Consider the following 27410-nt stretch of genomic DNA (forward strand, 5'->3'; position numbering starts at 1 on the left):
TCAAGTAAAATAAATGCAATTGAAAGCCATGAATACATTTTTAGACATTACTTATTTGCTTTGTATTACTAAGCAAGTGAATTCAGAACAAATATTTTACAGGGATGGGCATGTAGGCATGTGTCTGTTCATGAAATGTACACCTAGGAGGGTTTTTATTTATTTTCTTATGGACAGAAACAAATTAATGAAATTCAACTTTATATGACTTAATTGTATGCTCTTAGTTGTATCATGTTTCAAGCAATTGTTTTGAGTATATACAAAATGACAAAAAAACCCACAAAGGATGAACCAATTTGATATATAAATAAAGTTTAGTAAATATAAATGAACCAAAACCCAAACAAAATAGCCTTAGAGAGAGTCAAAAGATTGCTATCAGGTTTCCTAAATTCTGTGAAATCAAACATTTTGAGATGTACCAATGAGTATTCCAAAGCTTTGTAGTAAAAAATAAGAACATCATACTAAATAATCATGTTGATATTAAAATGCAACCTTCCTTCCTTCCTTCCTTCCTTCCTTTCTTTTTCTTTCTTTCTTTTTTTTTTGAAAGTCTCACTCTGTTGCCCAGGCAGTGGCAGGATCTCAGCTCATTGCAACCTCTGCCTCCCAGGTTCAAGTGATTATCATGCCTCAGCCTCCTGAGTAACTGGGATTACAGGTATATGCCACCACTCCCTGCTAATTTTTTGCATTTTTAGTAGGGATGGAGTTTCACCATGTTGGCCAGGCTGGTCTCAAACTCTTGGCTGCAAGTGATCCACCCTCCTCGGCCTCCCAAAGTGTTGGGATTACAGGCAGGAGCCACCACATCCAGCCTAAAATATACTTTTGATTACAAATGTTGAAATATATAAACTGCCTGTTATAATAAAGGTAATATAAACTTGTTATCAAAAAAGTCAGAAATAATTTATTTTTATCCAGAAACAAAAGAGTGAAAATAGAAGAAACAAAAGTTATAGAGAAAAAATGGAAAAATATGCAAGTTTAGCTGGAAATTTACATATTTGGACAACAAATCAATAAAGATAAAATTTAGGAACCACAAAATTATGTACAGTGAGGATACATGAAGGGACAGCAAACGAATGAGTGGAAATATATTGAAGATTTGAGGAAAGAGAATTGCTAAGTTTGATTGTTTGTATTCCCTCAAATTTATTTGTTGTTCTCTAACCTCTAAGATGGTGTTAACAGGTGGGATCAGGCCGGACACGGTGGCTCACGCCTGTAATCCCAGCACTTTGGAAGGCCGAGGCAGGCGGATCACAAGGTCGAGAGATCGAGACCATCCTGGCCAACATGGTGAAAGACCGTCTCTACTAAAAATACAAAAATTAGCTGGGCGTGGTGGTGTGTGCCTGTAGTCCCAGCTACTGGGGAGGCTGAGGCAGTAGAATCGCTTGAACCAGGAAGGCAGAGGTTGCGGTAAGCTGAGATCGCCCCACTGCACTCCAGCCTGGCGACAAAGTGAGACTCATCTCAAAAAAAAAAAAAAAAGACGTAGGGTCTTTGGTAGGCAATTGGGTTATGAGGGTTCTGCCCTGATTAAAAGGGGCCCAGGGATCTTGTTCACCCTTTCTCCTTGTAAGGACACAGAAGCCCCATCTTTGAAGGAGAGAGTAAGCCCTCACCGGACATAGAATCTGCTGGTGTCTTAATCTTAGATTTCCTGGCATTCAGAACTATAAGCAGTAAATTTCTGTTGTTTAGAAATTATCCAGGCTAGGTATGTTTTTTAAGAGAAGCCTGAATAGACTATGACAGGAATGTTGTAAACTGGATGTCAAGTGTTTCATCAGTGGAGCAGCTGCTGCTAAACTCCAACATTGTTGCCTTCATGAAGTGCTGGCCCACTCTGCACACTAAACAAAAAACACAGGGGAACCAACAAGAAGCCCTTTGTTCCAATGCTGCTGCTTTATCAGCTACTGAGGCTACCTCTCTCTCCATCCTGAAAGGCAGATTGAATGCTTTGCTAAGTATCATAGTTGCCTGCCAAGATATGTAGTAGTTACAGTCATCATTATGGTCTTTGATGGAGATTGGGTTGGCACCAAATTCCTGGAATTTGATGGTTTTGGAAAGGCTGTAAATATTTCCCTTATATTGCCCTACATAACCAAGGTTCTAAAACGGTGTTCTTTGTCCATCAAAACTGGATAGAGTTTCTAGTGACACAACTTTTTGCATTTTTTGACCATCGATTGGTTGCTATCCATACAGCTATGTAGAGAACTAGGAAAATGAATCAAGTAACAATCATTTCCCCATGTCTAAACTTAAATTTCTCTTTGTACTGTTAGTTCCTGAAAATCGCTCCTAATTTAGGCTTATCCAAGTTGCTGGTCCACTCTGTGAGTGAGGCAAGGTGGGCCAAAGAGAGAGGCCATTGCTCCAGTGCCACTGCTTCATCAGGTACTGAGGTCACCTATTCTTCCATCGTTTGGGGGAATGCTGCCTTCATTCACACCCATATATGTTTAATATTTTGAAACCTCTGAATATTTTGTATGTTTTGCTGAAATCATTATATCAAAGTCGTGCACATCCAGAGAGATTAATTGAAGTAAGTGATGGGGGTTGAAGGGCTTTCTTTGTTTCCACTTTATACAATTCTACTTTTGAATTTCACTTCCTGAGAAAATTATTACCAACACGCATTTTGTTCAACATGTCTTTGAGCTTTTTGAAAAACCAAGAAGGTGAGGAGCACTTCCTTAAAACCGTTATGGACAGGTTTGATTATAGAGTCCATATTTGATAGAGGATTGGGCTATAACATTAATCTGTTTAAAAATTTGGCAATACACTTAGTATTATTCTCATTTTTCCTAGGGGAACATCTTAGAGACATTCAATATGGTGATATAAAATATAAATGGAATTATTTATTATTGTAACTCAAACTTACCTCAAGTCACTAATATAAATGAGATCTATGCCTTATAGACCTTCTTATATCAGCAAAATAAGAATAATTGGATCATACTTTATCTGCAAATGATGCTAAATTCCTTTCATCTAACCTAAAAAGTTATCATTTTGCTCATAGTACAAATATATTACAGTGCTGAATTGTCTTCATGCTATGGGAGAAAAGGTTTAAAGTTTAAAACATTTTTATGTAATAGAAAATGTAGTATACAAAGATGCTTATGATTCAAATTAGGTTTTGAGTTGACTTTTGAAAAATTTTTTGTGTCTATCTTAACATTTATTTTCTTATTTTTATGAACAATAGGACCCATGTAAATTGTCCAATAAGGTGTTTATCAAGGTCTTCAAGTAACTGATATGAGTTTATAAATGAAATATCCAAATGGCTACACCATGTTCAGTCCAAAGTTATCATAACCATTGGAAGAAAATTCATCTCAACATATTTATATTTAAATTGAATATGATCTACTTCCATATAAGAATTACCTATTGTGTTGATGAAAACCAGGACAAAAGAATAAAAACATACTAGCCGATGTTTTCCTCTTCCCAGTGGTTGTATATTCATTTGGGTATAGAGTTGGGAAATGGAAAATCACTTTAATTTTATGAATATTTGCCATATACCCTAGTATATGTGTTTGCAATAATATTGCTTAATTTTTGTTTACCCACCTGAGTGCATTACCTCTGAGAAAAGTTCCATTGAAAATTTGAATCAAATTAAAGCATATGAATGCACAATTAGACTTTTTATTGTACTCATTCATTACATCCCTAAGTAAAAATGCTTGCTGCATGCCAGGCCCAGTGCTCGATGCCAGAGATTCTGTGTTGCATGGAACAGACATAGTTCCTGGAGCTCATTATATTATGGACCATTGTAGTTTGGTTGCAGACAATAAGCTAATGAAAAACTACAAATTTCCATAACTGCTCAAGTAAAAATAAGCCTGCGTGTAGTGGTAGAAAATAACCCCAGGAAATTTTACATTTTATTAGAAAGTAAAGCCCATGAATGCAAAGGCTCTGTCTCTCTCTCTGGTATACTATCACATTGTAGTGCCTTGTAAAATAGCCGGTCCTTAGTAACACACAGTTAATATTTGGGAATTGAATGGATGGGTAAATGGATAGATGACATATTTTTATTTTTCTAGAGTGGCAATAGATATCTTTTCTGGGAACAATAAGGAAAAGTCCACCATCTGAAGAATGGGAGAGAATGTTTGAGCAAAAGCAGATAGAAGTTTTTGCTAAGATACCTCCAATGGTATAAAGGATGTTAGCAAAACTAAAGGGCTTAGGTAGCTTGAGCAGAATCATCAATGGGAGTGATGACAAAAGTCAACTTGGAGTGCAGAGCCTATTTTATATATTGCATTGTAGGCCATGACAAATTCAGATTTTGTTTTTCAGAGTTATCACAGGAGAGTTCATTGCTATGAAAAGGCTCCTGATGGTTATAAACTAGAGATGATATTAATGGATTGTAAAAACAAATGCTGTTGTATGACTTGAGCTACAATCCACTTTAAGTATTCCTTGCTACCCACATCTACCTACTTCCTGAATTTGTACTGCACAAGTTTAGATAGTAAATTTGAACAAAGAGGTGTAGGATATTATTTTAATTTTTAAAAAAATTTCCCTGAGCTTGAAATAGCAAGTAGTGGGTTATTTTATGTGGAAACATATCCAAATCTGTTGATTCATGAGTTCAAATAGTGAGATTTTAAATAACCAAATTTTGGATGAGAAGGAATATCTGAATCTAAATTAGACATAAGACTTCTCATGAAGAAAGAGATGTCTTTAGAAAAAATGGGATTTTCATTGAAATGGACACTATATGATTGCATTTAATAATTAAGAATTACAGTCTTTTGGGAAAAACAACTGTATCATAAAGAAATATTTTAAAAAGTTTACATTTTGAGAGCACCTATAAAGTAACATTGAATTGTATATACCAATAGCAATGGAAGTTCCCTAAGGAAGGCAATCATTAGATGGTTGAAAGGCTGAGCAGATACTTTTCATGCAGAACACCATATGGACATACCAAGAAGAGAGTATTCAATTCAATTCAATCTGCCACATAGAGTAGAAGTTATAAACTGGTGGTCTTTGGGCCAAACCTTTCTGTAATTTCTTTTTTCTCTCTCCATCTCCTTCTTATTTTTAAGAATTGGAGTATATCTTCTCTAATTAATCAAAAGCCACACCATACTTTACTATATTATAATATTATAGTTTTATATATTTAATTTACTTTCAGGCTACTGTGAGTACCTGGGTTTATAACCCCTGAGAAGCTGAAAGGAAAAAAGAACAGAAACCTTTTAAATGCAACCTCTGCATATAGTAAACCAAGTTAAAGGCATATTTTAAAGGATCTTCTTTATTTATTTTATTCTTATAGATAGTCTAGTCAGGGATCAACAAACCATATGACCCAATTGTGCCTGACACCTGTTTTTTAAAATACAATTGTATTGAGACACATAGATGCACAATCATTTGCATGTTATCAATGATTGCTATCACCGTAAAATGGCACTGACCATGTGACCTGCAAGCTGAAAATATTTTATCTTGTCCTTTCAAGAATCAAAATAAAAGTACAATTTAGACTAAGGTTGTTTAATTATGTATAGATCCTATCACGTCCATATACACAATATACAGAAAACTTCTTTTGCACTTTGTCTTATGCCTGCAGAAGTCTTTTATGCTGTCACTTGTCCAAAGATGTTTTGCATGAATCTAGAGGCAGAAATTGAGTCTATATGAGGATTTCTCAACAGGAACTATTAGCATAATTCTCCAATCCACTTATATATTGTTTAGTGAAATCTGAAGGCATCATTACACAGATAATCTTGCTATCTACCTTGTCATCATAAAATAAAATTACTTGTATAGAAAGATGAATGAAGTTTTCTTCATTATTCATTCTGCAGCTCAGTATAAATAAAAATTTTGAATTTTAAATCAAGTAAAACACATAATAATAAGAAAATATGGCAAGTAAAGAAAATAGATTAAAAAGAAAAATAAATGTGTTTCTTCACCTTGATTATAACTCCTGCAAATACTGGCTGGTGGAGAAAAAATTGAGCAGATCCTATTATTATCATTCCAACTTCATTTTCAGTGTCTGTCTGTCTATCCATTAGGCTTTAAAAATAAAGAGCAGGCACATATTTTAAGGGAACCCACAACATGATTAATAAGGGCAGCACAGTAAAGAAACATAAAATTTTCCTGTCTCCTTCATCTGTTCTTCTGGTGCAGTGATTAACCTTTGAGTTTATGAGTATTTTTGCACTTACTTCAGATAAAGTATTTTATGAGTTCTTTCCTCCCAGGCAACTTGGATTAAACTTATCAGGCCCAGGAAGATAGTGACCCATTATGACTGTTCCCCTTGAAATCATAATCTTCCTCTTTACTATATTATCTGAACATTCCTTGCACAAACCAGATGGAAACATCAAGTCACAGACGAGACAACTTGTTAAGGTCACATTCTGCACCATATACATCATTCATGCTTAATTTATTTGCAGCCCCACCTAGACAGATTGCCATACATTATGAAAGCTGAGAACATGAAAAGATCATTTTTGCTCCCCATTAATTCCCATTTGGAATAGCTCCTGACTTTACAAAACTTTTTGGCTGCACATTCACTGATGACTGATCACTCCTTCTCATTGCAGAAATAGGGCATAAGCAGCAAGATTTATTTTTCGGTAAATTCCTAATGAAATAACAAAGTGTGTTGGGTTATCTCCAACTGCTGTACCATACTACTCTAAAAATAGCAAGTCAAAAATGACTGACTTTGCCAATATCCTGAGAATCTACAGACATCTCAGTGAAGGCAGAGGATGGTGGGGAGAGTGGCATTTGGCTCAGCTTCAGAACTGGCACTGTCTCCATGATAAAGGGATCTTGTTAACTTCTGTTTTCCACCTCTTGACAGTTGACATTTTAATGTGTGTCAGGAAAATCCATCATCATGCTACGTCTCTCAAACCCAGGATTTCACACCGGGATCAGTAGGAACCTGATCAGAGCTAACACAAGCCCTCCTTCTCATTAAAGCATACCCCATTCCCATTGTTGACTGTCCTAATTTCTCTCCAATTCAGGTAATAAAATGTACTAGTGGAAAGATAAATATGTGATAAGAGTTTTTACTGCCCATAGACCTCTACCATAATTCGTGCTTTCTAATAGTAGTGTTCCATGAAAAAGAGATTGATAGAGGGATGGGGTGAATCAGTTATAGATGAGATTTAAAGAGTAATATTTCAGAAAATGCTGCAGTATTAGAGTAAAAAAAAAGAGTTCCCTAGCAAACACAAATAGTATCTTCAGAAAGAGCTTCGATTGAGCAAAGACAAAGAAAATAATTTACCACAAAAGACAAAAAATAAGTTCTTACAAGCAATTTATCATCTTAAGCATAGATGTGTAAATGAACCAAGAGATGGTTCCAAGCCAGAGATTCAGAAACTGAGCACATAATAAAGGAAAGGATGAACAACATCATAAGCTGGTGTACAAGATATTGACTTGACCTATTTCCAGTGGGACTCGGAATGATATGTTTAGTGATATTTATTATGGTGCTTTCATTCACCATATGGTGTCATGCAGCTCATGTTTGTTTAATATTTTTGAATAAATGAAACTCTTCTAAAAATCATTTTGATAAATTCTTAAAGTAAGGAACACAGATCTCTATCCAAGAGTATGTACAATCTTAAGTTCTTGATAGCAATTCTTGTTAGCAATTGTAAGCTTTTCCAAGAAAAGGAAAATAATAAAATATCCTAGATTCTGTAATCCAAAACATGAGTTACAGAAGGAAACTTTGATATTTTTTCTGGGGCTAATTTTAAACACACTTGGATATATAAACATTTCTTAGTATCACAGTACAGTATTTGTTTTTTTGGGAAAGATATCAAACAGGGGTTCAGGAAAGAAGTTTATGGCACCGAAATCTATTCGACTAATGTAAATATAACATACACTTACCCTTTTCTGTTAAGCTTTAGTCTATTATTTGATTGGGAACAATACTGGCAGGTGTGATGGGGAGATAAAGGGAATCTAAAAGAACTCTCTGGTTTGAAATATGATTACTCTTCTGCTGCCCTGTGAGCCTGTGCAGGCAGAGAATAAGAGGGGAGTCTGCACTCTGAGAAGCATTGCTACCTGCAGCTGCTATGTCTCTATCAGCTGGCGGACCACTGAACTGTGGCTCCATGACAGCACAAATTTCATATTGTAGCTTCAGAGTCATCACCACTAACTGCCTGAGGATCATCAAGACAATTATTTCTTTCTTTTATCCATGGTTCCATCAGTCACCATAAAAAACCAGGGGCATTCTAAAAATGATGTCAACCACTGGACTCTATAACTTTTAACATTCCATCTTCTACCTATGCCTAATTCTGAATTAATTCCTGTGTGCTCTCTTGAAGTCATTTTCAGCCATCTGCAAACTCCTTTATATACTAGAAAATTAATGTGAAAGTTTGCTTTATCTTCTTACTCAACGGAAAATTGGTTCTCCTCTGAGGTACATCTTCCCCTCTAAAAAGGTAAATTTTTTCTTTACTCTTGCTAATCAGCCTGAAGGAGAAATAGCAGCTTCTCTTACTTCTTGTGACCATTCACTTCCTCTCCCATAAGAAGATAGAGTATTTTATTTTGGTGGCATTAGACTGTAACATACGCCACCCTTATTTATAGCAGTCATTCACCAGGGCATTCTTCTCCGTCTGTCTTGTATATTTTATCTCCTAGCTTACTGTTCCATTTATACACACTGTTTCTTCCAGACTACTTGGTGATTTTGACATGCACATGGATGAAGCTTCTAGCAAATTGGCCTCAGTTTAGTGATCTTGTCTCTCATCTCATTAAAACTACTCCATCTTATGGTGATACCCTGATAGACTCTATCTCTTCATAACTTCAGCTCTCCTTAAACTAAATTTCAAAAGCCCCACTCTCCAATCAACAATTTCTAGCTTCAGTCCAACAATCTTTGCAACAACTAGCCTTTCTATAACATCAATTCATTTATCCTGCTGGTAAATGAATGAGAGACACCAACCTGATGTCCCTGGTTCTCATCATCGGCCTTTTCCCTTGTTACTCAACATAAATTCAACAATCAATTATACTAAACACTTTTATTTGACATCTTCAAATTCCTTGTCCTCTTTTTATTTTTATGCCCTTTTGCCAAAGATACAAAACCTGGTTAAACCCAATTGTTCTCCTATATCATCCTTGTGTTAGTAGAAAGCAAGCAAGCAAGACTGAAAAACAACACAATTATGCTCCATGTGTTCACTCTAAGTCCATAATCACTTATTGCAAATGAGTCCTATCGGTGCCTCTTGGCACTATATTTCTGTAATCTCTTCAATATGTAAGTCTCCTTAATAATTATTTCATAAATTTTCCTCATATGTAAACCTCTTTAAATTATTTTAATAGCTTTCCCACATTCTCACTCTTAGTTAGCTATTTTGTTTTCTATTTCACTGAGAAGATAAGAACAGATGGAAAACAATCTAAATAAGCTTCCAACTCACATTTATCCATTTAGATGCATTCATTTCCAAATGCTGCTCCTTCTCTCTGGTTTCTAGAAAAGACATGTCTCTGTTTCTAGTAAAATTTAACCCTACTACTTGTACACTCGATTCTTTCCCCTCTTATACACAGGCGTTTTCTTTTCTTTTCACTTGCGTCATTAATTTGATTCCTTCAAACTAAATTTTCCCATCAACATAACATTGCTTGTGTTTCTCTCATCTTTAAAAATCCCTTAAATTTATCTTCTTCTTGAGCTACTGCTCAATTTTCTTCTTCCTTTTAGGGCAACTTTACTGGAAAGAAAATTCTTTACTTAATTTCTCCTCAGCTTCTTAAACTTTTGTCATTCATATGTGCCAGGGATCAGTTTTCAAATTTTATACTTTTCTAACTTCATAAACTGCCCTGGCAATCTCTTCTAAACTTTGGTTTGGATACTATCTGTATGCTGACAACTAATAAATATATACTCAGAGTTCAGTCTTACCTTGAACTCAAGTTCAATACCCAACTTTTACATGATGCTTATCTCCACCTATCTAATGATCTCAATTTTTATCAATAAAAAGCCCAAATCTACTCCTTCTTCCTAAATATGTTACTTGCATAACCTCTACTGTCTTAGTGGCAAATCCTTCTTCCAGTCACCAAGGTAAAAAAAAAAAAGGCTAGAATCCTTCCTTGCTTTCTTTTCTTTTATACTCTGCATTGAATCAATTAGCATATCCTGTGGGATTTATACTCCAAATACTGCATATCAAAAATCCTACCATTATTTACTATCTCCAAGACTATTGCCCTGTCCCAATGAACTGTGCTCTTTTGCTCAATTTTCTGTAATAGCTTCAAAGTTGATAATTGTGCTTTCACCTTTGAGTGGCTTTAGTCTAGTCTCAACATTGTAGCTAGATTTGTCCTATTAAGACTAGATCAGATCCCACTGCCTCTCTCCTGAACACCTTCCAATTGCTCTCCATCTTATCCAAAGGAAAAATCGAAGCCCTTGTAATAATGACACATAAAGCCTCCCAGGGCTTGACCTCTGTTCCTCTCTGACTCATGCACTTCCAAGTGCACTCTTCTTTGAACATGCCAGGTATATTATAGCCTCAAGACCATTGCACTTGCCGTTCCCTTTGCCTGAAATACTCTTCCCCTAAATAGTTACATCACTTGTACCTTCATGGTCTCCAAGTCTTTATGCCAAAAGCACTTGCTCTTAAATATTTCCACTATCCCTTATGTAAAAGCAGACTCCTGATAGTCATAGCACAGTTCCTGATGTGTCTCCATAGTACTCATGCTCCCATCCTGATCTAATATAAGTTTTATTACTGTTTTATTTTTAGTTTCTTTTTTCATGTCTCATACATTAACATCTAAATTTCATAAGAGAAGGCATTGTAGTCTCCTTTGTTTGCCTCTGTATCTTGCTCCCTGACCCCTAGTCCCATCTAGAATAGTGCTTGGTTCACAGTAGATACTCAATAAATGTTATTGAATGGTTGAATGCATGAATAGAAGTATTATTTTCCTTTCACCCAATCCCTGTCCTGATTTTGAGTCTTATGGAAAGAGAAAAGAAAAACAGAATTTTTCAATTTAATTGTTAAACTCTAAGTACAACAGACTCAAGGTATTACAGAATCCAAGCGTCAACATGTGACACGTATTTGAGAAGGCCCTTTTCCTAACTCTTCTTTAGACCTAATTTATCTAGCACTCCTAAGAACCAGCCTGCTTTGAAAATGACATTTTCGATTGTCAGGGATCATAATGAACTTCTATAATTTACATTTAAAAGCAGAGAATATGACTCAGCAAGAAAGAAAAAAAAATGAGAAAACAGTATGTGTGGCCTGCAAAAGACAAGCTGCTTTTAGCAGTGGTGAATCTGTATGGGCCTGCAGCAACTTGATTCTTGCCTCCTCAAAGGAAAGAATTTGTCCAAGGGTCATAAGGCAGAGGGAGAGACTGAGGCAAGTTTTAGAGCCGGAGTGAATATTTATTAAAAAGTTTTAGAGCAGGAATGAAAGGAAGTAAAGTACACCTGGAAGAAGGCCAAGTGGGCAACTTAAGAGATTCAAGTTTGCCATTTAGTCCTTAACTTGGGGTTTTATATATTGGAATGATTCCAGGGCTTGTGTGTCTTCTTCTCTGATTCTTCTCTTATTCTTCTCTTGGGGTGGTCTGTCTGCATGCAGAGGCTGGCCAGTATTTAGGATGGACTGCATGTGCAGTGTGTTTACTGAAGCTGGGCACATGCTCATTTGAGGCATTTTTCCCTTACCAGTTGAGTGTTCCTAGAAGAAGGTCATATACCACTTAAGCTTTACCATTTTGCCTCTTAGTGCATATGCTTGAGCCCACTTGACCAACTTCTAAGATCTTATGGGGAAGCTACTGATCACCAGCTTCAGGTATTTTCTATCTATTGAGAGACTGACTTTCCCTGGTGCCAGCTGTGACCAATAATTATTTTAGAAAGACAGTTTAACAACCATCTGACCATCACATGATGGTTGCCTGACATTCCTGGAGTGGGGAGGCCCTCTCCTGCCCTGCTCATGTGTGTCTAGCTACTTAGTTTAACACTGATGTTAGCATCTGGGAAACTCTATTTTGGAAGTTTCAGAAACAATCGGGGACATTTTGAGGGGTCTTCAACAACAGTATTGTCTTAAACAATACTGCCTATGGGGGGCCGTTCCTGAGTTGGAACAAGCAGTGAGCAGGTTCTTATTTTGTAGGCATGGGAAGATGGGCTGGTTAGTGGTTTACGTATTATATAATCCCAATAAAGTAATCTTTTAAGTAATTCTAAAGACCTTAGTTGAGAATACAGGTGATGTTTTCACTTGTTTTTCTGATAGGAACATCTCCTCAGAGGCAGGAATGCTGCAAACGGGCTGGCACTCTACCTTTGGGGGTGTCATTCCCATTAAAGTCCAGTTAATTTTCCAATTGCCTGGATTCATTGGAAAATCACTCCCTTTCTTTCTTAGCAGCATATGTTTAGGTCATTATTTAAGAAAGACAGCCTTTTGTAAAAATTTGTTTCAGAATTATATTCCATAACTCAAGAATATTTATTTTAAAAAGGATTGCTTTAAGCCTTTCTTTATCTGAATGGTTTTTTAACTTAACAAAAGTATTAAAGCAAATAAATTATTCCTCAGGATTCATCTTATAAGGTTACTTCCAATTATTATTCTTTTACTTTTTGAGAATGTCCTGGCTCTTTCTATAGAATTTGTGCTCTTACTGTATTTACAGATATCAATAATATCATTATGCATACATGGTTGTATTTTTTATAGCCTATAGCCCTCTGTCTCTCAATGGACTATGAATTTGTTAGAGGAAGATAACCACTCACATTTCTGCATACCAAATACATTTTATGGAGGTTGGCACTTAGTAGGTTTTTATTTGAAATATATAGGCTGTTTGGAAAAAAAGAAAAAGAAAAAATAGCTCTTTTCTACTGCAAAAACTTATTGCATTGTATGGTATTGTGAGGAGAACTCCTAGGTTCTAGAGTTACCATGTGCAGAATTTGTTTATTTAGAACAGCATCTACATTGAAAATAGGAGTTAATACTTTTACAAGTTGTAGATGTTAGTAACAATTTTGCATTTATTTGGTAATCATTCAAATGATAATTTTGTGTAAAAAAGGGGCAATTTTTGAAGTAATCTAACATTGTATTTAGAAAATAAAGAGCTTGCAAAAATCAGGAAGACCCATGTGTCCTTCTTTGAAGAAAACACTTATTAAAATCCAGGGTTACCTCCATTAGTAAATAAGGACATTGTCAAAAAGTTTATTTTCTTTAAAGTACATGTTTTTAAAAATCACATATTTTATTAGATAATGGGGCCTTATGTAAGCAGACACTGCACTTTATTCATCACGATTCACCCCAGTGACCAAGAGAGATCTTTCCTAATAGTATGCATCTAGGAAGGAAATTGATGGAACGACGCTATTCACACAATCAGGGTGAGAGAGGTTCAAGTTAACATGTCTATGTCACCCAGGCCACTTGTTCTATTATATTCATCTTTTTCTGAAAATGTAAACCAGGTGTTCCTTGACCATGTAACACCAGCACTCAGCATCCAGGAGAAATCTGTCTGTTTGGTTTCACCTGCCTTATTACCTTTAACCTTCCCAAAAGCATTCTATGTGGCATTCAGAGAAAATCTGATTAGAAATTTGGAAGAGAGGACTCTGTCACTCTGCCGCATTCCTGATGACTACAGAGATTAGATGCTCAATACCACTGAGAAGAAGCACCTGTGGCAAGGGCAGAGCTTTTAATGCAAAAATAGAGTTTATTTATTAGGCTCAAACATTTCTACGTCAGCTGTCATTTCTTCATGGCAAGATGTCCTCCTCTCCTCCCCAGCTTGCTCAAAGGAGCTGTCAGGTCAGAAAAGGGGAAAAACGAAACAAATGTTTTTTCTCTTTCAATTTCCCAGTGGGGGAGCCCTGTTGAAATGCCAGGCATGCCCTGCTGCTTTCTGCATCAACAGATGGCAGACGGGCTGCATTCCTTGTGTTTGTTTCCCATTCAGCAAATTGCAGGTCACATCTGGTCTAGCCTCTGCTTGGTCTGAGCAGATGGGAGTTCACATTCTTCATAGGTGGCTGACTTACAAAAAGAAGGAAAAAAAGGAGTGAAAGAGAGAGGGAAATAGAAATACAGAGGAAAAGAGAAAGACAGAGAAGCATTAAAAAGATGACAAGGAAATCTGAGCATCTGGTATGAGTTCAGTATCAGCAAACTATTTAGCAGACCCCAGGCAACAATGAATGGAACAGAATCACACTTAGAGACACCCAAGCAATCCAGGATGGGAAAGAATAAGCTTCCAGATGAAGGAAAGAAGATAGCGACACAATTCATTTTACTCTCCAGAGATTCCATAATTTACATTTTTTTTTTTCCAATTGCTTGAGCCCAAGAGTTCAAGGCTGCAGTGAGCTACGATCACGCCACTGCATGCCAGCCCAGGCAACAGAGCAAACCTCATCTCAAAAACAAAACAAAACAAAATAAAAAATTGTATTTTTTTCTACCCTGGATTTTCACCAATTTTAGGAAGGTCATTTATGCTTCATAGTTTTAAAATATACTTCTTCCCTGTTGTTCTAAGTCACTCCAGCTCCTGTGGGAATATTAAGCAACATTCCACTAAATGGCAATCTGTGTATAATAGTTGATCAGAGAAATCATGGTTATGGGCTTCTGGGCTGTAAGAATGCCCTGAGCTAAATTCACTATGCAAAGAAATAGTTCTCAAATTTGGATGCTTATGGTAATCACCAGTTGTGGTTTTTAAATATGCAGATACCAGTGCCTCTGCAACATAGATTCTGATTCAGTGTATCTAAAACAATGTTTCTAAAACTTACTTTGCGTAAAAATCAATTGGATTATTTATTAAATGCATAGGCTCAGGACCTTACCTACACCTTCCATGATTCTGATTCACCAGCTCTGGAGAAAGACCTGATAATGTACCATTTTAATAACTATTTCAAAATTTTTTATGCCAGTAAACTTTAAGGAACACTGGTTTAGAGTAAGTCTTGGAGATCTTTTTATTTAAAATCCACACAAGTATTTCAGATCTGAAGTGAGGCTTGTAAATATCTGACTTACAGTTAAGGTTTGGCAAAGATGTCTAGATTGTACAGCATCAAATCTAATATAGATATTTTATCACTGAAATATCAGGTTTTAACCTTGGTCATTCTCAGATAGCTTTGACATTCATATGGAATAAACAAGTAGCAGATTATATGTAGCAGATAAGTTACTTTTCTGTAAGAATGAGGATTAGGATGTATACTTATATTCATATTTGCTTGTACAGTTGTGCTACAATACTTGTTTTGAAAATGTGAATTTGTTCCAATATGTTTAATATATTAGGGAACAATTTATGCATAACGTGAATTTCCCGTTTGCTTATGCACAATTATATCTACAAGAAAAACTCAGAAAATGCAAGAACATTGCATCCAACTGAACTCAGCTCAGTAGCAATACATAAAATGTGCATGCATATAGCCTAGTGTGCACACACACACCAGCTTCACGTCGGACAACTACCAGCTACTTCAGTTCTCCTTTTGGTGTTAGATCTCTGAATCTATTTTCAGAGAACCCACCTTCCACTAAGTATGATAAGGCACAACATACAACCATCAGACATAACCTTATGCCCTCCCTGCTCTTTAATTTTCCCTAATATTTTCTCAGCCTAGATTTTTTAATCTCTTTTAACTGATTTTTTCTCTTTCTTTCCTTTCTTTCTTTCTTTCTTTCTTTGTTTCTTTCTTTCTTTCTTTTCTCTTTCTTTCTTCTTTCTTTCTTTCTTTTCTTTCTTCTTTTTTTTTTTTGAGTCAGAGTCTAGCTCTGTCACCCAGGCTGGTGGCGCGATCTTGGCTCACTGCAACCTCCACCTCCCAGGTGCAAGCAATTCTCCCACCTCAGCCTCCGAAGTAGCTGGGATTCCAGGTGCCTGCCACCACACCCAGCTATTTTTGTATTTTTTGTAGAGACGGGGTTTCACCATGTTGGCCAGGCTGGTCTTGAACTCCCGACCTCAAGTGATCCTCCCTCCTCAGCCTCCCAAAGTGCTAGGATTAAAGGCGTGAGCCACCATGTCCAGCTCTTTTTCTCACTCTATTTCTATTTCGCTTTTGTCTCTTTCTTCTCACGGTGTAGCAGAAAAGGCAGTCAGGCAAACAGACCACAAGATCACGGGTGTCCATTTCCACAAGGAAACTTTAGGTCTTTTCCTAGTTAAAAAGTCATCCAATATAATAGTTAGACATCTCTTAGCCACTAACATATGCTGAATTGTACTGTTATTCTTATTTGTTTCCTATCATTTTTATGTGTTACTGTCAAAGTTTTTAATGTTGTACTCTTAATATCATTTTCCCTTAAGCCTCCTGTAGTTTCTAATAAGATTTATTTTTTAGAACAGTTTTTAGATCGATAGAAATTGTAAAGAAGGTAGAGTGTTCCCACGTACATTGAACCCGTTTTCTCCTATTAACGTTTTATGTTAGTATGGCTCATTTGTCACATATAGTAAACTAACATTGACATATTGTCATTAAGCTTATACTTTATTTAGATTTATTTCATTTTTACCTCATGTCCTTTTTCTATTCCAATATCTCATTTAGGAAATCGCATTTCATTTAATCGACATGTTTCCTTAGGCTTTTTTTGGCCATGACAGTTTCTTAGACAATCCTTGTGTTTTAAAACCTTGACAGTTTTCAGGAGTACTGGTCAGGAGTTTTACAGAATAGCCCTCCAGTGAAATACACCTGATGTTTGCCCATAGTTAGACTGTGGATATGGGTTTGGGGGAGGAAGAACACAAAATTCAAATGCCATTTTATCACATCAGGCAAAGGGTACTTTTAGCCGTTAATGCTGAGTTTGATCACCTGAATGAGGTAGGGTTTGTCAGATTTCTCCACTGTAAAGCCACCCTTTCATTGTCCTTTCCATATTGTACTCATTGGAAGGAAGTCACTATGTGTGACATACATTTAAGGAGTAAAGAGTTATGCTCACTTTTCTTGAGGGCAGAGTATCCACACGAGTTATTTCAAAGTATTTTGCACAAAAGAGTTGTCTCTTCCCCATTTCTTTCTTTATTCGATCATCTAATTCTGTCCTTTTACGTGTGAGTTTCTAGGATTTCCTTACCTATGGCACTACAAGATGCTGCAGGCTTATCTTGTATATTTACTCTCCAGTCCCAGAATTGGTCATTTATTCTAGGAGAATTTGTTTCTTTTAAGACTAATGGTATCAAAAACCAACATCTACATTCTAAATGAGGTTATTGCTACTTGCATGTCCTTGTTTTTAGGCCTTCTCATCTGAAAGAGTAAGAAAAAATATGTGTATGCTAACCTGTGTATATGCACATATCGATACATATGTTTCTGTGTAAATATCTGTGTATATATTAAGCTAAACATGAGTCTATACTGATGCTTCCAACTCTAGTGCATTATCACATACATCATTCTAGTCTCCTCTTTCTTGTCTGTAACCTTCCAATACAGTAGCAGCAAGAAATCTGGTTCCCACCATCTACCATTCATTTACTTACTTGTTAATTTCTGGTATATGTGCATAACAATATCAGAATTGTTAACTCAATCAATACTCATGGGAACTAATTTTATCAACTAGAATGTAATCTTTATGAGCAATCTCTTTTGCTTTTACTTTTATTTCCAGTTCTAATCATTTCCAGAGTTACTTAGGTCAGCAAATTTAGAACCACCCACAACCGTCAGTGAATTTGTTTTATACATTTGTTAACTGTATACATTTGTAGATTTTTTTTTTATCACATTCTGTATTCTATCCCAGGACACCCTGCCAACATCCTAAATGATTTTTTTAATTATACATATTTAAGTTTACTCTATGTGTTGTAAAATTCTATGCATTTTGATAAATGTATAGTGTCATATATCTACAACTACAGTATCATATTGAATAGTTTCACCATCCTGAAAAAAAAATCCCTTATGCTTTATTCATTAAATACTACTCTATCACTAGGAACCTCTGGCAACCACTGATATTCTTACTATAGCTATAGTTTGTCTCTTCCAGAATGTTTTATAATTGTAACCATATATTACGTAAACTTTTCAGAGTGACTTCTTACCCAAAGCAATATGAATTTAAGATTCATCCGTGTCTTTTTGTGACTTAATAGCTAACTTTTAAAAATAGCTGAATAATATTCTGTTGTATGAAAATACCAGTTGATTATGCATTCACTTAAGGAAACACAACTTAGTTGCTTCTACTTTGGGTGATTATGAATGAAGAAAGCTGTTATAAACATTCATGTGTAAGTTTTTGTGTGAACATATATTTCTAAATTAGTTGGTAAACACTTAGGGGTCCAATTGTTGGGTCATATGGTAAGACTGTATTTACCTTTGTAAGAAACTGCTATGGTCTTCCAAAATCAGTGTATAGTTGTGTATTTTTACAAGAAATTAATAAATGTTCCTGTTCTGCATCTTTGTCAGAATTTGTTAACGTCAGTTTTTTTTTTAATTTTATGTATTCTAGTAGTGCTATTTCATTGCTGTTTTGATTTGGTACTCCATAATGAAATCATGTGCTGATCATCTTTTCTTACATCTTTTTTTAATTAGTATAATGTTCTTTGGTGAATTGTCTGTTCAGATCATTTTCCTTAAAATTACATTGTTTATTCTCTTATTGATGACATTTAGGAGCTGTTTGCATATTTTGAATACTAAACACTTATTAGACATGTGTTTTGCAAATTTTGTCCTAGTCTGTCCTTTGCTTTACATTTGGTAACAGTCTTCCACATAGTAAAACTTTTAATTATAATAAAGTCCAACATGTCAATATTTCTTTCATAGATTATACTTTTCATGCTATATATAAAAATTCATTGCCAAATTCTGAATTACCTAGGTTTTCTCGTATATTATCTTCTAGAAATGTTACGGTTTTGCATTTTACATTTTTTTCTCTAGTTTCTTTTGAGTTAATTTTTGTGAAATACGAAAGCTCTGTGTCTAGATTCTTTTTTTTTCTCATATTGATATCCAATTTTTCCAGCACCTTTTGGCTTGCTTCTTTGTCAAAGATCAAAGATCAGTTCATAATATTTGTGTGGGTCTACTTCTGGGCTTTCTGTTCTGTTCCACTGACAAATTGAAATATAGTAAGTCTTATAGTTGGATAAGGTCTTCCCACTTTGTTGTACTTATTCAGTATCATGTTGGCTATTTCGTTGTTGTTGTTGTTGTTGTTTTGTATTTCCATATAAACGTTATCTCTTTGTGGATATCTACAAAGTAGCTTGCTGGGATTCTGACAGGAATTGCACTGAATCTTTAGATCAAACTGGAAGAATTAACATCTTCACAATACTAACTTTTCTAATTTATCAATACAGAATATCTCTCCATTTATTTGGATCTTCTTTGATTTCTTTCATCAGAGTTTTGTACTTTTCTGCATACATTTACATTCTGTAAATAGCTCTTTAGATTTATACCTAGGTATATTATCTTTTATTGTTACTAATGTATTTCTTTTTAAAATTTCAAATTCCTATTTCTTGTATATAGGAAAGTAATTTACTTTTTTATATTAAATTTGCATTCTGCCACATTGTTATACTTAGTTATTATTTCCAAAGATTTTTATGTTGAGTTTTTGGAATTTTTTCATAGACTGCCATATACTCAGTGATCAAATAACATTTTATTTCTTCCTTTCTGTGTATATTTTATTTTGTTCTCTTGTCTTATTGTACCAGCTAGAACTTCAAATATGATGTTAAATAAGAGTGTTAAAAAGGTTATTTTTGCCACATTCTCAATCTTAGAGGTAAAACATCCAGTCTGTCAACACTGGGTATGATGTTAGGCACAGTTACAATTTTTTTAACTTTTATTTTTTAATTAACAAGTAAAAATTATATGTATTTATGTCATACAACATGACATTTTGATATATGTATACATTGTGCAATGGCTAAATCAACATACATTATTTCACATACTTACTATTTTTGTGTTCAGAACACCTAAAATCTCCTCTTAGCAATTTTGAAGTATACAATATATTATATTCAGTGTAGTGGCCATGATGTACTATAGATCTTTAAACTTTTTCCTCCTGTCTAACTGAAACTTTGTGTCCTTTGACCAACATCTCTCTCTTTTCACTGCACCCCCAGTACCCCCAGCCTCTGGTAATCACCATTTTACTCTATTTCCATGAATCCACCTTTTTTCGTGGTGCATCAATGTGGGAACATTATGATATTTGGAAGTTTTCCTCTCTTCCTACTTTGCTGATAGTTTTTATCAGGAAGAGTACTGTATCTTTTCAAATGCCCTTTCTGCATCAATTGATATAATTATATACTTTTCTTCATAGGCAGTTGATGTGGTAGATTACATTGATTTTCAAATGTTGACTCAAACTTGCACACTTGGAATAACGCCCCTTGGCCATATAAGTCTTTTTTTTTTTTTTTTTTTTACATTGTTCGAGTTTGGTTTGCTAATATTTTGGAGAGTTTTTGTGTCTATGTTTATGAGAAATATTGATCTATAGTTTTCTTAAGTTTTTATTTGGTTTTGGTGTAAGGATAATGATTAAATTTCTAGTATGTGTTAGAAAGTGTTCTCTCTGCTTCTGTTTCCTAGAAAAGATTGTGGAGAACTGGCATCATTTGTTTCTTAAATACTTATTGCCTTTTGTTTAGATAGTTTGTATCTTAAAAGAAATTAAACTATCTTATTGAAGCTATCAAAACTTTGGGCATAGAGTTATTCAGGGTATTTGCTTATTATACTTTTAATGTATAAGAGATCACTAATGATAACCTCTCTTTCATTTCTAATATTGGCTATTTGTGTCTTCTGTCTTTTTATTTTAGCCTAGTTGCTTCTCAGGTTTATTGATGTTTTCAAAGAATCCGCTTTTGCTTTTGTAGATTTTCTCTATTGTGTTCGTATTTTCAATTCAACTGATTCTGCCCATTTTTTAAAATTATTTCTCTTCTTCACTTTTCTTTAGTTTTTTTTTTTCAATTGCTCCTCTTTCTCTAGTATCCTATGGTGGAAGCTTAGCTTATTGATATTAGATTTTGCTTTCCTTAACTTTTCTAAGATTTGTTAATGGCCCAGAATGTGATCTACTTTAAAGAATGTTCCATATGAACTAGAGAAGAATATTTTCTCTGCTGTTGTTTAATGTAATATTTTGTAATAGTCAATTAGATCAATTTGTTTGATAGTGAAGTTCGGGCTGACTTCACTAATGCTCCTTTTTATCGCTAATAATTTTTGTTGGTCTGAAGTCAGATTTCTCTGAAATTAATGTCAAAAATTCAGATTTATTTTGATTGGCATTATCATGATACATACTTCTCTATCTTTTATTTTTCACTTATCTGAATCTTTATATTTAAAGTTGGTTTCTTACAGGCAGCCTATAGGCAATTTTTGTTTTTTATTTTGTTCTCTCTGAAAAATGTCTTTTGTTTTATTTAGACATTTCGTATTTGAAGTGATTATTGATATAGTTAGATAAATATCTCCCAAGTATGTAGCTCTTTTCTATTTATTGCATTTGTTACCCTACCTACCCTCTTTTCTGCATTCTCTGGTTTAAATTTTATATGATTGAATTTCATGTTTTTTTCACATAAAATTTTAAAATAGTGCTTTTCCTGGAACATGCCATATATATTTTTAACTAAGTCTATGTCGAAATAATACTATACCACTCCACATGTAGTTATGTAGTACAAAGCCTTATAATGAGTATTCTTAATTCCTCCCTCCTACCCATTATTAGAATGGTACAATTCATTTCACTAATACATTTGCTATAATTACAACAAAGCTAAGTAGTTGGCCCTACTACTACATCCTAGGATATTTTTTCTAGCTTGCTTTCTTCTATTACATAACTTAATTATGTACTCGATTGTAATGATCAATTAACTTTTCTCCTAGGAAACTTGATTCTAAGTTTCTTAACTTTAAATATGCCATTATTGATGTCCAGAATTTTGCATAGTATCTGGCACATAGATCTTTTCAGCAAATATTAGTTAAAGAAATGTTTATTTTTAACTGCTAAATTGTGAAAGTCGTTGAGCACAATCAAGGCTGATTAAAATGATAGTCACTGAATGCCTACTAAAAATATATACCTGAGGTCAGAATGTTTGTCTTTGTTCATGAAAGAAGATATAGATGTTCTCTTTGTGATGATTTTTAACAATACTAGGAATTCTTAAACATAAAAGGAATTCTTTTCAAAAAGATTTTAAAAGGACAACCTTCTAAGCCATATTACAAAAATAATTTTGTTTTTTCCTCCTTTGTCATTTTCTATGTAATTCTGTATTCCAAGAACATATTCCCCTTTGAGTTACTTTATTCCATGTTATGCCATTAATATCACTTGCAAGGGTTGCTATTAGCTCATGCTAAGTAGTTTAAAGTTATTCAAGCAGAGACTTCTTTGTTGTGCACAGGGGTTGAGAGCAGCAAGGAAGCTCCAATCCAGCCATCATGCTAGCTTCCATTCCGAGTACAGGAGTTCTTTGCACTCCGTGAATGCAAATAATATATTGAAAAAAAACACACTTTTCAGAACACAGTGTTTACTACTTTCCCATAAATAATACAGTAAAATAAAAAGAAATGGGAAAAATATAGGTAAAGATGATATACATCTTGTGTTTGTTTAATTCTCTTCAGAGAAGCACCATCGTGGGTGGAAACAAAAATAGATGGATAGATATGTGGATATTAATTTAGAGAATTTGAATGTTGCACTGTTATTGTTTTTCCCCCGAATTATGTTAAAGCTAAAATGACTTGTTTTTTAGAGTTCTTGAATGGATCTTAAATATATATGTCATAATTAGAAAGAAAAATTCTTTTCATTTTTGCACTTGTTTACACATTCTTCATTCAAAACTTGGAGATTATTCCCTCTCCAGTTGAATCTGAACTGGCTTTATGATTTGCTTTGACCATCAGAATATGGCAGAAGCAAAGAAGTGTGAGTTCCAGAAACCAGGTCTTAAGAGAATGGGTGGCCTTAGTTTTCCTCACTTGGAATCCAGATTGCATCTGTCCGAATGTTTGTCTAGACCCCTGGAGGATGACAAGCTACAAGGAAGAAATTAAGAAGCCCCAGCCATAGCCAGCATCAATGCCAGGCATGCAGGGATATAAAGAAGGTCATCATGAAATCATCAAGGCCAGCTGCTCCCATCTGCAACTGCACAAGTGAGCACAAGAGAGATCAAAATAAGAATTGCCCAGCTGAGGCCAGTCAGCCATGAAAAAGACCAATCAAGTCATGAAAAATCATAAATTGTTTTTATTTTAAGCCCTTGCATTTTATGGTCATGTGTTATGAAACAACACATAAATAATACAAATGAAAGGAGAGAAAGTTCCAACTAAAATTCACTTATCTCACTTGATAGGAAGAATTGCATGCATTATAAGACTGTTTTCTGTCACTGTTTTTTCTATTTACATCTTCTCATGATTAAGCTTTAAACAATGTTTTGGTAAAGTCAGACCTAGCTCTGTAACAAAATGGTAAGATCAATGTATGTTAAGGGATTTTGAAAATATACGATAATATAGGTTATATACAAAACAATATAGGATATATACAAAAAATTGCCAATATCAAATTTTCTTCCACGTGCTACTTAGAGTAAAAGCCTGCCACATTGTTTAGCACTGACTTTATGGCTAAACAGTGAATTGAAAGGCTTCTTGCCATGGGCTGGGCACAGTGGCTCATGCCTGTAATCCCAGCCTTTTAGGAGGCCAAGGCAGGTGGATTACCTGAGGTGTGAAGTTCGAGACCAGCCTAGCCAACATGGTGAAACCTCATCTCTCTAAAAATACAAAAATTAGTCGGGTATGGTAGTGGGCACCTGTAATCCCAAATACTCAGGAGGCTGAGGCAGGAGAATGGTTGAATCTGGGAGGCAGAGGCTGTGGTGAGCTGAGATTGCATCACTGCACTCCAGCCTGAGTGACAGTGAGACTCCGTCTCAAAAAAAAAAAAAAAAAAAAAAAAAAAGACTTCTTACCATGAAGCTGCTTCCAGCAATACAGATTTCCATACGAAAAAAAGAGTAACTGTATTAGAAAGAGGAGATAACCCACATCATTAAATCTCCATTGAGAGTTATTATAACATTGACATTATTACCACTACCCTAATATTCAAATAAAGTAAATTTTACAGTAAATTTTTTTTTCTTTCTGATTTGTCCTAAATCCAAACCAGTAATAAGGACTTTAGTATTATATTTGTCAAGATGATCACTTTGACTAATAGTTGTTTCATTCCATTATATTTTTCCATATATTCATATTGGATGGAGACTTACAGTGATTTATATTTTTAAATGGAAACAGAAAGTCTCAGACTTGTTCTGGCCTTTGGTCCTTTTCAAGTCTAGATGTTCATCAGAGCCCACTACAACAGAATCTCCAGGGGTGCACCCTAGGTAGGATTTTGTTTTCTAACAGTGCTAAAAAATGATTGTTTTATATTAATTCTTACAAATCATTTTCATATGCAATTGGGGTTGGTAACCACAGCCTTATAGGAAGGGTGTCGCTTCACTGCTAAAATAATTCTTGGTGGATCCTGAGCAAACCATGAAGTCTCTGCATAGTTCTGTGGCCATATACCATATCCAGTCTTTCACCATCATGATGCTCATAAAATACCCCCCTCCCCCAAGAGTGTGCTGCATGGACCAAATGTGTTAGATTCACTTAAGAGTGGTTATAAAGATTTGAATTCCCAAGATACTTCCACAACCTAATAATTTAAAACAATTAGAGAGAGCCTGGGAATCTGCGTCTTAAGCAAGTACAGCTGCTTGTCATTCTCTTTTTCAGTGAAATCACCAGCAATGTCTTAGCCATGCATTTTATCTGATCTAATCTGTGTGTCACAATCAAGGTAAGGTGTTACTGAAGGATGGATGCTTAATATGAAAAACCTCCCAAATACTATTTACCTTCTAATTTTATCTTCCATTGACTTACCCTTTGCTATGATTTCAATATTTTCCCTCTTCAAAACCTCATGGTGAATTTCAATCCCCAATGTGGCAGTATTGAGAGAAGGGGCTTTAAGAGATGATTGGGTCATGAGGGCTCTGCCCTAGTGAATGGATTAATGGGTTAATGGATTAATAAGTTAATGTATTAATGAGTTATTACAGGAATGGGATTTGTGGCTGTGTAAGAAGCAAGACCTGAGCTTGCATCAGCCTCCTCACCATGTCGTGCCCTTTGCTGCCTCTGGACACTACAGAGTGTCCCTATGAGCAAGAAGGCTCTCACCAGATATGCAACCTCAACCTTGGACTCTCCTGCCTCATTCTGTAAGGAATAAATTTTGTTTCTTTATAAATTGCCCAGTGTCAGTTATTCTGTTATAAGCAACAGAAAACGGACTAAGAATCCGGTATCGTTTGGATTTGTGTCCCCGCTCAAATCTCATTTTCTATTGCAATCACCAGTGTTGGAGGTGGGGCCTGGTAGGAGGTGATTGGATCGTAAGGGTGGATCCTTCATAAATGGTTTAGCAGCATCCCTTTGGTGCTGTTTTGCAATAGAGTTCTCACAAGATCTGGTTGTTTAAAAGTGTGTAACATCTCCCCCCACAACAACCCTTCCTCCCGCCATGTAAGATGTGTTTGTTTCCCCTTCACCTTACATCATGACTGTAAGTTTCCTGAGGCCTCCCCAGAAACAGAAGTTTCTATGCTGATTGTATAGCCTTCAGAACTGTGAGCCAATTAAACTTCTGTTATTTATAAATTACCTAGACTCAGGTATTTTTTTATAGCAATGCAAGAACAGTCTAATACAGAAACCCCTTTAACAATTGATTTTTATGCTCAATGATGAAAGAAACTTGAGGGTGGGTGCCAATTTTAGGTTTCCCTTCTACTTTCACTACTTGAGAATCTATACAAAATGTCAATGAGAAAGGAATCCTCCACTGATGATTCCTAATTGTCCAGGGAGACACTAATTTGTATTTAGAGGTAAACACTTATTATATGTAAAACCATACTCAATGTACTCTGAAATGTGCCATGTTGTATATCCAGCTTTACATGGACCAGCGTCTATTGCAGGAACACTGACACAGCTCATTTGATTAAGCCAATCTGGCTTTTGGTGTTCAAAGTTTATCACTCTAGATGTTCTGGACAGAACAAAGATAGGCTAGAATATGCGATGTAATGAATTAATGAATTTTTTTACACTTCATCAGCCAACATCAAGATAAACTGTATTGAACTAGCAGGTGTCCAGCTGAAGAGTGTTTAAACTGTTAGTGTAAAGCTGAAACTTCAATAAATGCTAGGAAAGGATCCAGGTTTTATTATTGGTGATACAGTTTGAGTGGATAAATTCTAACCATTTTAGCTAAATCCTCCAGCTTCATATTAATCATGAAGTAGAATAAAGTGGGAAAAAAAACAACCATAGGGGAATGTGAAAATAAGAGTTTAAAAACTGAAGTATTAGAAAGGTCAGTTTCTTTATGAGAAGTCAAACATAGCTGCATTTTAATTAAATTATGAGATTGAAAAATAATTTATGTACCATCTGGTCCTTCTCACAACTTATGAAAGGAAGAAGAGAAAACTGAAAAAAAGAGAAAACTGAAAAAAACTAGATTTTCTCTCTGATGTTGTCATTACTTTTCTGTAGGAGCTTGGCAAATCACATATCTCTCCAGACTTCGGTTTTGTTTTCTGTAAATTTGTTATTAGATAAGATGATTTGAGAGTCCCTAATTTTGGAGAATTTTGTCAATAATTTTCAGAGATTTGGTGTATATAAATAAGCTGTTATAAAAGTAACTAAATTCTATTCTCACAACATTTTAAAGAGAAAAATGTTATATGCCAAGTCCACAAGTTATTAATTTTGTTGAGAGTTTTTGATTTACCAGTGACTCTACTAGCTATTACCATACATTTTCTATTTTAACATTCACTCCAGCATTAGGCTGTAGTTTTACTTTTTTTCTCTTTTAACATAGGTGGAACTGAGGCTTAGATAGTGTAACCTGCCCATAATTTCACTGTTGGTAATAGTTGGAGCTTGGATACACCAGGGAATGTGACTATGCATGCTGTGGTCTTAACCAATGTGC

At 35.1% G+C, this 27410-nt stretch overlaps 1 long non-coding RNA gene across 1 annotated transcript in view; it reads right to left on the reverse strand.

The window, feature by feature from the left end:
• Positions 1-6600: 6600 nt before the first annotated feature.
• The window catches only part of LOC131381419 (uncharacterized), a 47993-nt gene continuing 27183 nt past the window's right edge, over positions 6601-27410 (reverse strand). Inside the window, exon 3 of the long non-coding RNA XR_009210180.1 lies at positions 6601-6721. This is a non-coding gene — a long non-coding RNA (uncharacterized LOC131381419). The remainder of the gene's footprint in view (positions 6722-27410) is intronic.

The sequence above is a fragment of the Hylobates moloch genome, unplaced genomic scaffold (assembly GCF_009828535.3).
Source record: "Hylobates moloch isolate HMO894 unplaced genomic scaffold, HMol_V3 SCAFFOLD_16, whole genome shotgun sequence".
In the NCBI taxonomy this organism is placed as follows: domain Eukaryota; kingdom Metazoa; phylum Chordata; class Mammalia; order Primates; family Hylobatidae; genus Hylobates; species Hylobates moloch.